The sequence below is a fragment of the Pinus tabuliformis genome, chromosome Q (genome assembly GCF_031772625.1).
Source record: "Pinus tabuliformis cultivar Carrire ecotype Pingquan chromosome Q, CPIR1, whole genome shotgun sequence".
Lineage (NCBI taxonomy): Eukaryota > Viridiplantae > Streptophyta > Pinopsida > Pinales > Pinaceae > Pinus > Pinus tabuliformis.
In genome coordinates, this window is record NC_142296.1 from 353,427,995 (window position 1) to 353,442,055 (window position 14,061).

Below are 14,061 nucleotides of genomic sequence, written 5' to 3' on the forward strand. Positions count from 1 at the left end.
TGAGAAGGGGTTGCATGTTTTTTTGTAGTTAATTCCCCAAAGTTTTTGTGTAAGTTATTAAAATTTTCAATTCCAAAAACATTTTTAGAGCGTTATTAATCCATGATTACACGCATTAGTGTGGTAGCACATGCAAACATGTAGTGTGTATCTCTCAGATGTATAATCTGGATGTCGCGTAGAGTTTTGGAATTAACAACTAGGTAAGTATGAGGGAGGTAGATGTATTCATATGCTTGGTTGATGTGGAAACTGAAAAGTTGAATTTCGATTAAGGGGGAGTGTGAGATACAATATGATTAGAATGTGAGAAGGTTGGGACTGATTTAAAGAGAGTTTAGCATGTTAATGAATCATGTAGGTGATAGGATTCCTAGCTAACTACTGAGTACAATCGATGATAACCATGTACCTCAGTAAATCAATTATATTTTAGGTGGACATGAACGATCAATTTTGTGTAGGTAGAAGAGGAAGAAAGGAATTTTTTTTGGATGAATCACGTAGTGAAGAAAGCCCAAATGGAGACAAGGGAAAGACAATTTTTTGGACATAGTAGAGATCTCTTTGGATCGTGGTCCATGGGAAGATGTGGATAGTTCATGTGGTAGTAGTGTAGATCAAAAGATGGTGGAAAACTTTAGGTGGAAATCTATGAATAGAAATCATATTCAAACCATACTTTAGTGTGAGTCATACATAGTATTTATAGCAAGTCTATATGTAATGTTTTCACTTCATATATTGGTACCTTAGGAGTTGAATGTCTATGTCGTATATCCATACAATAGAGAACATATGTGCTTACATGTATATAATATGTAAAGGTAATATCATTGTAAGACATAGAGAGTTATGCACACTCCGTTTCCATTGTCATTTGATGAAATGGATATCATATTGAATTTACTATAGTAACATCCATTACGGAGTTTTCTAACATTCAGAGTGGACCATATGCGTTATAGACTCTAGGAAGGGAATGTTCAATTTCAAGGGGAGTTCATCTAGAATTTGACTAAACCACATACACAAGGAGACATCCTACTAGACTAGTGATTGTGATAGTTAGCTAGTCATGCATCTTTGTGGATGGTTGCTCGTTCATATGGATGTTGATATATCGATGATGTTTATGCGATTGAAGTACATCCTACTAGACTAGTGATTGCAATAGTTATCTAGTCATGCATCTTTGTGGATGGTTGCTCAGTTATATGAATGTTGGTAGATCAGTGATGTGTATGTGATTGAAGTTTTAGATAATAGCACATGCGTGGACCTGATATGGACTTTGCCACTGAGGATTTTCTTCATGTCATAGTGAAGCATTTGACCCAAATGCGAATACAGTGAGAAAGTCAATAGAATGGAGTTAGGGGTGTATTGGAGTGTATAACTCCTACTTCTCTTATGTGTAATTATATTTCATTATTAATATTATTATTATCAGTTAATATTATAAGGAGTTTGTGTGTAGTATTTAAGAGATGAGTAAGCTTAGTTAGATTTGAGATACCATATATCTAATATAGTGTATCTATCTCGAAATAATATAATATTTAATTGCATGATTTTAATATATGATGAGTATATCCTCTTCGGAAATATTCATTGCATATTAAATAATTGTATAACTTTTTTATTATATTAAAAAATAGATTCAATTCATTGAAATGAAAAAAAAATCAAAATATAAATCCTCCCTAAATCTATTAATTAAAATAAAAATTAAAAATACACAAGTCTCTAAATATTCAATTAATTATATTTTTTTAAGTCAAGTATATATACTCTATTAATGTTTGTTAATGTAAAATTCATTTAACGTTACTTGCATGAAAAAGTTATAAATAATATATTATTTTGTCCTTTATTTGATACCAATATTTTTTTGTTATGATTCAATATCATTATTTGATGTTATATTTCTTTATAGACTTTATATAACCTATTATATTGCATCACTATGGAAAGGACATTATATATCATAAAATTAATCGAATTTTAATATCATCCAAACATAATAAGTTTCAGATTAAAATGAATCTACACCGACTGACTAAGCTTTTATCAAAGCGCAGCTTTTGAAGTGACGATCACTCTCTACCTTTTCGCCGACTGCAAAACCGAAGGCGCTCGCAAAGTGGTGAAACAGATCACAGATTCGAAACTCGTGGCAGAGCAATCAGGAACATTGTCTATTCAATATTTTCATCTAAATACATTCTCCACTAATTTCCTACAACCATCATTAAATGTGATCGCCTTTTATTTTTTGGGGTGTTTTATTCCGAATGATTGACATTTAAAAATTTAATACATTTTTCTTGATCGAAATGATGTGATGCTTCTGCAACGTTTTCGAAAACGTTCAGGCGAGACATGTGAAATTTCCATGATCCGTTAAACCTCTGATGGTTATATTGTTTCTTTTCATGAACCCCTCAAATAATTTACATCGCACGGTCGTTTTCATAAACTCAATATATAACATCGTACTGTCGTTTTCATCGTTTCAATATATAACATCGTACTGTCGTTTTCATAATTTCAGTATATAAAATATGTTTTTTTCTTGCAACCCAAAGATGCTTCGACTTTTAACAAAAAAGAGAATCCGGCCATTGACAGCACCTTGGTCCCTCATGGCATGAATCTGTTGTTGCCAGTCACGCTCAAGTGATGTGACTGCGTGCATGGATAGCAAATCCGTATACAAAAAATACTTCCCATGGAATCAAACTAGCCTGACTTTATAAAGAAAGAAAGAATGAATAACATAATTAATGAAAAAGCAGTGTGTATGTACATTAATTTTTCCTCAAAGCCAATGCGAGATGATCCAACAACCACTGAAATTCTGCATAGAAAAAGGAAAGAGAAAAGCAGGGACCCCTAGAAATGTCTGAAAGATTCCATTCCCACTACGTTTAAAGAAAAACCATCCCCCATTTGCCTAGGCTTTTGAGGTGTGATCTAAGCCACTGGAGTGCAGCACCATGTTGTCACTTCATAGAAGTGACAAAACCAGAATGAGGAAACAGCTTTTAGGGAACAACTTTCAATTGGATGTCAGATTTATCAGTGGAATAATTTTTAGAAAAGGTGTTTCCCCATCTCTTATTTTTTTTAATATAAGTTAGCTAAGATTCATTGTTTTTTATGCCTATTTTGATTTTCATGGAGAGATTTGTGTTTTCCATGGAAGCTCACTGAAATTTGTACCATTCTATGTTTCAAATTCATATTTTATTAAGCTCAAACAGTATGACACCAACCAACGATGGTTGACGTTAAAATTTCATGCTTTATGAGGTGTCCTGAGTAAATTTAAATTTATTATAGTGGGATGCCGGATGGAACTATTCTTTCATTGCAAAGTATGTGTTGTCCTCATAATGGAGAGTATTGTATTAATTTTATGTTGATGCTTTCTGGTTTCAATCTCTCTTCCCAGGAAAGCTTGTAAAGTGTCCACCTGCTTACATCTCCATTGAAACTTCAAGGGCAAGATGTTGCTCAGAGTCATCGTTCGCGCAGGCGATGATTGCGACAAGAGACCGATTACGCTTTGCCATGAACACTAATTTTGGAGCTAAAGCTAGAGCGTACCCACAACATAAACGTCGCTTTCCATTTTATTTATTCTCAGCAATAAAATTACTATTAAAGAAAAAGGATTAAGAGCATTAATATAAGTTAAATACTTATGAATGTATATTATTATCAGTTATTCATGCATTGTTTTTTTATGTATTCTGCAACAGCCATGGATCCATTCATAAAATAATGATTAAAAAACATTAATTATTAATTTTATATATATGGGTTGTTTAAAGAGAATAGGAAAGAGTCTAATTACTAATCATTAATGAGTAACAATAATATAAAAAAAAAAAATTCACATCTGGTTTTTAGGCCATTTAATCTAACTCTTAAAATGAAAATAATCCTATATTTTAAATGACATAAATACTTATTATTGTTAATTATTCATCAATTATTTGTATATCTCGACAAGTTTCTTGTGTCTGATTGTATCTCACCAAGACAATGCACCCATTTTTAGCTGGATTATGAGGGATATAGGTTAGTAATGGATCGGTCTGTAAAATAATTATTAAAAAAATATTTCTTAAAATACTTACATAAGTTAAATAAAACAATTATATAAGTTAAATGGTCGATAAATGTTTATAATAGTTATTTATCTATTTACTATGTATATGACATTATTAATGAGTTAAAAATCTATTATTATCTTACTACAACAATGTATCTATATTTATTTCAGTGGCTAGACATAAATGTTTTAGATTTTTCATCAAAGCAACTGATCAATTCATAAAATAATTATTAAAGAAATTAGTTCTTAAAACCAGCATAGATCTATCTTAATCATTTACCAATAGCTAAGAGGGATCAAATCTCATTATATGCAAACCTCTTTTTAGAATACAAAATTTCAAAAAAAAAATTACATGTCAAAAGATTTAATCTCATCTAGTGCTTTGTAAAATGTGAACAACATAAATTCATAGTAATAAATTTTCATCGTTTAAATTGTCTTTTTTAATATTTTATTTTTATTAATTTTTTATGTTAAAAATTGAATGAGTTACACATTTTAACTACATTATTTTACTTCTAATTACTTTTTCCTTTGGAACATTGAAATATTTTACTAAGGTAAACATTAACACATATATATAGAGGTATTAGTTAATATGGATATTTAAATAATTTATGTAAGTTCTATATTGAGATATTTATAAGAGAAATATAAGTTTTGTTTATTACTTTATCTTTTAAAGTTATATAAAATTACATTATTTAACATATGCATGGAAATATTTTATTTATTACTACAAGATTGAAAGTGAAATATCAACCAACTTAGTTAATTGTTGTGTTAATCGATTTTCAAATGTTTATTTATATGGATATTTAATTTTTATTTATTTTTGTTCTACTCCACATTAGTGGAAATTACTTTTACTATTTTTTGAGGATGTGACATACTTACACTTGTAAAATGAATTGTGATAGGTGTCTCTACTTCACAACAAGCTTTTGACAATTTTAGTTTGATTATCAATACATATTTTTATTAGATGAATGATACACATTTAATCGTTGTGAAATATGGTGGAATATTCATTTTAATATTCTTGTATGTGTAAATCAGTTATACTCTTTTAATTAATTTATATCAATTTAATTAATTAATTAATTAAAGAAGATATCATATCAATACATGTAATACTAAACATGTGGTATTGATAAGCCATAATATTGATCCATAACATTGCATGAAAAACTATTTACAAATTAAGAATTTCCATAATAAAATAGGGTGAATATCTAAAATTACAAATATTGATACATATTTTTTAAAATATATACATGTGTAATTTATATATTAATTATTTTTATAAAATTATAATTTACCAAATCTTTATGATTTTTTTAATAGAAACAATATAAAATATATAATGAATATGTATGATCAATATTTACAAATTATTTATTGTAATTTATATAACTACACTAATTATTAATTATTCATTAATTACCCATATAACTCGTAACATATCTATTAAATTATATTACTGTCCCACCACAGCAACGCATCCATCCTTAACGTTGTCACGAGGCATGTCGGTTTTAGATATTTCATTTGTCCCTTCGGGGACACGACTTCATTTAAAAGTAACTTTGTAATCCGGGACGACATTAACTGTGTAACGTGAAAATTAAAAGAAGGATAAACTCTATTGATTTGATTTGCAATGTTTAGGTTCTTTTGAGGGTACTTACAAAATTGCTAGTGTTTTAAGGAAGTATAAGATTTCTTTAATCTTTAGATCTTTGAATACCAATCGTAGTTCCCTCAAATTTATTAAAGACTTTCTAGATCTTAAGAACATGAAAAGTGTTTATTTGATTTCATTTTCGAGCAAGATGCTATATAATGGGGAAACATGTCGATCCATAAATCAGAGACTTCAAGAGCATGTTGTTAATATAAGGAAATATAGGGTACATGTTGATCTACAAATCAGAGACTTCAAGAGCATGTTGTTGATATAAGGAAATATAGGGTGCAGTAATGAGCTAAAGCTGAGCATGCTGGGAAGTCAAATCACTATATTTGTTTGGAAGAGGCTCATGTCATTGCCAAGATTGATCATTTCCATCATGGCATTGTAGGGTGTGGGGATGATGGGAACACAAATTACCATATTTGTTTGGAAGAGGCTTAGGTCATTGTGAAGATTGATGATTTCCATCACGACACTATAGGGCGTAGTCCTCAGCTTTAGCTGAGCATGCTCTGAGGACAAATCAACATATTTTTTTGCAAGAGGCTTAGGTCATTGCCAAGACTCATCATTTCCATCACCCCAAATTTAGAAAGGGCATTGAAATCGAGAAAAAGGTCTCATACCGTGAATAGGGATGATGGGTGGAAAATTATCAAAGGCTCATCATTTCCATCACCCCAACTTTAGGGAGGCCATTGAAATTGGAAAAAATGTCTGATACCGTGAATAGGGATGACGGTGAAAAATTAATGGTGGTTGGATCAAATATCTTTTTTCCTAGATTTATTCCTTCTCCTTCATCTTTTCTGCTTTGTTTTGTTATATCTCCCCCTCTTTTTTTATTTCATTTCCTATTTATTTATTCTCTCTTTTTATTCTCTTATTTATACTTTTATTCACTTCTCTTTACTAAAATTAGATTATTTAATTCAAATAATATTATCTTTTATTGATTTTACATCGATTATAAATATGTGATTTTTTTTTTTCTTCAAAAAATTATTCCCTTAATTGTAATGATGGTTGAAAATTTTCAATCATCATTCTATTGGATTTTACTTCTATTAATAATAAATATAGAAAATAATACTATTTTATTAAATAAGTATTTAAACAATTCTTTGTTTATTTAACATATTAATAACAATATTAATAATTTGTCATTAAATATTATTTTTTTAAACTTATAACCTGATCTAAATTCTTTTAACGTTAATTTTATTCACTTTTCTCTAACATTCCGAAATGTGATTTCCCAGAAAAATAATTGTTCTGAGAAACACTATAAATCACAAAAAATTGCATTTTCATATAAATATCTCATTCAATTTAAAATTTTCTATTCAAAAAGCTTCTTCCTTTTAAAATATAAAGTTTAACTTTATAATGTGAAATTTAAAATTTAGATGACAACAAAATGTGTCCATACATTTCGATCTGGAACCTTATATTCAATTTCAATATGTAACTCTCTCATAATGATATTCTATATTCTATATTTAAATATTCACATGAACTGAATGTTTAATATAATTTACTTAACAAAAAGGTAAGTGGAGTATATGTGACTTTTTAAATAGCTAACAACTTAATAAAGAACCACTAGTGATGTCGTATATTCAAATATTCACATAAATTAACTATTTAATTTAATTTATTCTCGTAGCATTCATGGTTGACAAAGAAGAACTAACCGTAAAGCTGGCAATCATTTTCAAAGCTGATGTTGCTAGCGATCTCCTATGGGGTATTATTAAAAAATCGTTTGTTGCAGAGACTATCTATAGCTGGAAAGAATGCTGTGGTTATCTAGAATTTAATAAGATAAGATGACATTTTTACAAGGCAATGCATATCATCGAAAGTAAAGTTAAACAGTTGAAGTCATCGAAAGTAAAGTTAAAGAGTTGAAGTCGTATTCTTAAAGATTCATGCAAATATATAAACATCGATCACCGTTCATTTTCCAAAAAAATCAAATAAAATATGATAAGTATTTAATATTGGGATTTATATTTAGGAAAAATACTTTCCGAGAAACATATGATATTTATTTTAATCTATCCATGAAAAAACATTCCAAATAAAATTTGGACTAACCGACATTAAATTGAGGAAATCATATTCATGTTTAACAGAGGTTTCGAATAAAATATGAATAGTCTGTCAAAATGATATTGATTTTAAAGGAAACTCTAAAATATAAGTGAGTTGATTCAGAAAATAAAATTATATATAATATCAAATATCATATAAATAAATAAAAATAAAAAATGGTTAGAAAATGATGATAGATTTTCTGAAATCTTTTCAAATTATTTTAACTTAATAATAATTAATTAATGTAAATTTAATTAATTAAGTTTAGCTTAAATTGAATTTTTACGCTTAATTTATAATATATGGGTTAGAGGAGATGGGAGGTAGAGGTGCTAGAAGCCAATCACGTGGGCCAAAGGTCAGATAAAGTATTGGGAAGTGGGAGGACGTGAAGGCAGGTGGGGCATCACGCATGACAAGGTAGGGCAGAGGACAAAATGGAGCTAGTATAGGTGTGGCCATGGATGGAAGAGAGCAACGAAGGTTTGAGGTCAAGCGATGGCAGGTAGACCAGCGACAGCAAGTGGCACGACAACAAAAGGAAACCCACAGCAGGAGCATCCAGTGATATGAGTGAAATGGTGGAAGGCAATAATGGAAGGGTCAGGGGAAACTCATTCTGAGGATATCGAATGAAGGATCGGGTGGCGGGAAGAGGAAGAGGCCACGTGGGGGATTGTATGGAAGCTAAGCGGGGCAGCTGGACAAAGAAACAAGAGGCCAAGGCAGACATGAGAGAAGGTAGTTACATGCAAAGGGAGAAGGAGAAAGAACGTGAAGCGGAAGGTGGTGGACGCACGCTAGAGGATGTCAAGAGGAAAATGTGTTTTGTCAAAAATCATTGGTATGTTACTCTGGTTTTTGTTCTCGCTTGCATCATAGAAATGAATCTTATAGATGAACTTGGGGTGAGGGCTGAGGAGAGGCAAGACTCAAAACAAGTCAAGACCTAGCTTGTTGGGGATTCTAATCAGGTCAAATGGAGATTCTATGCCTAGAATGTTGCTGGAGTGAGGGGGCTCAGAAAATCTACAGTGTATCTCTCGATAGATAGGAATCGAGGGAATGAGGCCCGATGGGATGCCTAATGGAAATTCTACAATGGAGCGAGTAGGAGGCCTGCTACTCTGGCCAGGTGGTTCCTGAGGCATGGAAAGGAAAAATAATTATCAGGTGCAGGGAGCCCAGAACCGTCATGGACAAAGTATCAGGGCTATGGTTAGCCCGGCTCGAATTGAACCCAAACCAAGCTGATGGCCTCTACTCATGGGATAACCAGGGATATAATCCGGGCGAGGGCACCGGAAAGGAGAGATTCCTAGACAGGAACCTCAAACGTGACCCTAAATGATGATAATGAAATCCAAAAGAAACCTCCAGTAGAGGCAGAAGGACTTGGAAGGAACACATGCAGACCCTCATAAACACGTATATGGTTGGCAATCCGCGGGAGCTAAGAGCTGAAATTACAGAGTGGGAGAGGGATCTTAATGACAACATAACCAACCAGGATATAGAGAGAGAAGAATGAGAAACTATGGTGAAAGATATGGGTCACACCAGAGGCCAACACACGTTGTTTCAGCAAACAATCCAGCAATACTGGGTTAAGAAGAACATAGCGGCCTGAGCAATGACACTATACAAAGAACAAGAGGTACAGGAGGACGCCCGAACAATGGAGCCCAACATGAAGGATCTTCATATAGAAATTGTTGCAGTCCAAATACAAGTGTACAAAAACAATCTCGCACTGAACAGAATTGATCAGAGAATATAGGACATAAAAAGGAACAAAACCTTGGGGTCCAGTGCAAAAGCCCTAGGGCCAGTGGACTCATCTGACGAGTAAAACGGATTGCTAATCAGAATTTTGTTATATGTTGGTTAGCCTTTAGTTTTCTAAGTTGAAGTTAATAGTAGATAGAACAACCAATGTTGCCTAGATGGTGTTGACAATTTTATTTAAATCTTGGGAAGCATTTAATGCAGACAGGTGGCCAACAGACCTGGTTTCCTACGGCCAGGTTGAGGCCACCTAAAATTTTTGTTAAAGACATTATTATGGTCTAAAAATATTAATAGAGAAAGTACTACCAAGCTTACACAAAAAAATGTATATATTAACATTTTAACTAGTATTTTCAAATTAGCTTAACTTAATAATAACTAGTTATTGTAAATTTCATTAATTAAGTTTACTTTAAATTGAATTTCTATACATAATTTATAATATATTAACATTTTAACTAATATATGATAATAATTATTTTTAAATTTATTATTTTTTTTTGTAAGTTTAGTGAGGCTACATCTTCATCATGTCTAATATATCCAATATATCACTTCGACTGGGGCAAATAGTTGAACCGATGACTTCACGTGAAGGACTATCTTAACATACCACTGATTTCACATCAAGGAGTGTCTTAATAGAGTGTAGATCATGATCTTTCCAGGACCCCGTGGACAAATAAATTATTATTCAATATAAGAGGAAAATATATAATTACATTAGGTACATATTTCTAATTATATAACTCATTCTTTTTTTTATCAGACTTTTGTGATCCATAATGATTGTTTGAGACTATCTTTTATATTAATCACACAACATAATTTTCTTCTTGAAGGGTGGTTCATGTTGAGGACCAAGGTAAAATATGTAACATGCTAACTGAAATCAAATGAAATGATATTTTAATGTCAACAAGACTAAAAATAGTCTAAATAGCCTATGTGACCATTCGTTCCCTACTTTTTTCCTTTTGCAATTCAATCATTTTCTTATTCATATTGATGATGTGCTGGCCCAACCTTCCAACAATCCCCTCGCTAAAAAATAATCCCAAGAAGCTGATGCTAACATATTCCCATAACCTTCTCTAATGTCTTTGAATGCATCACATTCCAAAATGAAATGTTTTTGTGATTTGACTGCCCCAGATTTGCAAAATATACACACTCGTTCTTCCCAAGATTCTTTAGTCCTTTTCCACCATCCTATTTCACACTGAAGTTGATGAAATTTGGTTCTTAATTGACCAATAAGAATATTTTATCTTCACAATGTTAGCTCCAATGAACTCCTTTTGTTTTAGATCACACGTAGGCCTGAATCCCTCAATCTAGTACTTTTTTTTTTAACCCAACTCTTTTCCCCATAATCATTTACGAAACTTCTCCAAAACAAACTTGTTTAGCTCCTTGCTATTTGTGGGTTAGAGATTCACGTATATGTTCCATGTTTGCATCCATGTATAGTTTTTTTTCATCCATGCTTTTATTCTTTCACTCATGCCTTCATTGAAGATAACATTATGCCATCTACCTATTCCCATTTGCTTAGTTATTTTTAGATATCTTATAAGCCACACAATAGAAATTGCTTCCATGGGAGTTGCTTTCGTTTCACTCAACATTATCTCATATGGTACCTATCTTATTATTTCAAACTTTCTCATGATCAAATGTTTTTGGATTTTCTTAATTTGTTTCCATTTTGAGACGAGGGTGCTACTAGCCCATAATTCACACCCATATAAAATCACTGGACAAACTAGGAATCCAAAATTCACTTTAGTCATTTTCCAATCCCATAGCTCTGCCTCTTTACATTTGTTTTTAAGAGCATATAATTCGTTCCACCCTCCTAAAATTCTCTTCTTTCTGCAGTACTCTCCATTAAGTTTGTTATTGAAATCAATCTCGAGGTCCTTGTATTCATTTAATTCTTCAAGAATTTTTCCTTCAAAGAAGAATGTATGCTAGCTTTGCTTCCTTTTATTAGAGAAAATAATTATTTTGGTCTTGCTAGTATTGAACTGCATTCCCATTGCTCTACAAAAATGTTGAAGGGCATATAGGTGCATTTGCAATCCATCAAAAGATTTAGAAATAAATAGAAGATCATCAACATATAAAATAAGTTTTATTAGAAACTCCTCAAACCAAACAACATCTCCACTTGCGAATTTAGCCACTCTTCTGGTTTATCAATATCTAAACCAAAACGAGTATGGGATAGAGGGTAACCTTGCTTGACTCCAATGTCACTTCTAAAGCTTTATGAAATACCTACTGAGGTTCTAATTTTGACTTTCACCTCTTCATAAAGTCTATCGACAATGGCTCTATAATGCAAAGGAATTTCAAGTTCTTTCATTCTATGTGACTGTGTCAAATTCCTTTTTGAAGTCAACAACGAAGAATAATACTTCTTCTTTGTCATCCCAAACCTTTTAAACAATGTATCTCAATGTGATAGCATGATCCACTATAGAATTCCTAGGCCTAAAGCTCGTTTGTCCTCTTTCCCTCTTTTCGTTTACTTTTGCTCACTTACTAATTCAATTTTCTACTATATTGTTGAAAAGATTTGTAAACAAAGGATTAATCATAATGGTTATATAGTTAGAAGGACTATTAATGTCTCCACTTTTAAAAAGAGGTGTTTATAGGCTAGTTGTCCAGTCTCTTGGGAATCCTTGTTGAATGGTATTTTTGAATATTTCCATGATCTGCAGTGCAAGAGTGTTCATTCCCAATTTTAGATACTCTATTTGAAGTTCAACCAAGCCTTTTCCTTTCCCATTTTCAGCTTCTTAATTCCAATCCCGACCTCCTGTAACGTGAAAAACTTTGTAGTTGTGTTGATCATGCAGGAAGCTCCGTCTTTGATTCTCATCGAGTTTTCTTTGGGTTATTCTCGCTTAGATATATTAACTCTTCCTGCCTTGTTTGCATGAACTCATATTTTTTCCCTTTTATTATTTGTTTATATAAAATTACATTCATCTTCTCCTCGCTAGCCTTTTCAAGGTTCTCCATTCCATTTTGCATTCCTCATGAAACCAGGCATTTACAGGAAAAGATTTTGACTCTGATTTCCTATTTTTTGTCCCTTTGCACTTCTCAAGTGCACTTTGAATTATATTTTTTAGCTCATGACTATTGAAGATTTTGAAACCAGTTTTCTCCTTCTCAATTAATCGCTCTAAACATTGTCTTCAAGATAGTACATTTTTCTTGTGTTTGAAAAATTTTGCCCCTTGATAGTGATTGTGGAGAACATTGGGTTTTCCTCCTATATTGCCTTTCTTCTAAACATAAAAACTTTATATAAATTGAGTTATGGTCTCATTTTAAGTCCCAAACATATTCTCCAATCTTCTCAAAATAATTAATATATACTAACAAAATAAACTCAAATTAATTAAAATATCTAATAATATTATTATTATATATTTAGATATTCACATATAATTTGCTTAACAAAATGGTAACTGGAATATATTTGACTTGTTAAATATCTAACACCCTCATAACGAGCCACTAGTAATGTTGTTTATTCAAATATTCACATAAATTAACTATTTAATTTAATTTATCAAAGGAATTGCTGGCTGGAATATATGTGAGTAGTTATTCTCGTAGCATTCATTGTTGACAAAAAGGAATGAATCGTAAAGCTGGCAATCATTTTCATAGCTGATGTTGCTAGCAATCTCCTAGGGAGCATGATTGAAAAATCGTTTGCTAAACAGACTATCCATAGCTGGAAAGAATGCTGTAATTACCCAGATTTTAATAAGATAAGATGATATTTTTACAAACTAAACCATATCATCGAAAGATAAAGTTAAAGAATTGAAGTTGTATTCTTAAAGATTCTTGTAAATCTATAAACATCGATCACCGTTCATTTTCCGAAAAAAAATAAAAATAGGATAAGTATTTAATATTACCCTCTATGTTTAGAAAAAAACCTTTCCAAATGAAATACGATATTTATCTAATATTAGAATCTATCTTTGAGAAAAAAAATCCAAAAAACCTTTGGATTAACCGACATTCAAATTGATGATACCATATTCATGTTTGAAGGGGGAGTCGAATAAAATATGATTAGTCTCTCAAAATGATATTGATTTTAAACGAAACTCTAAAATATAATTGAGTTGATAAAAAAAATAAAAACAGAAATATCCATAATATCAAATATCATATATATAAACAAAAATAAAAAGATTAGAAAATGATGATAGCGTTTTAAAATTATTTTAACAATTAATTAATTTTTATTAATTAAGTTTAGTTTAAATTGAATTTCTACACATAGTTTATAATA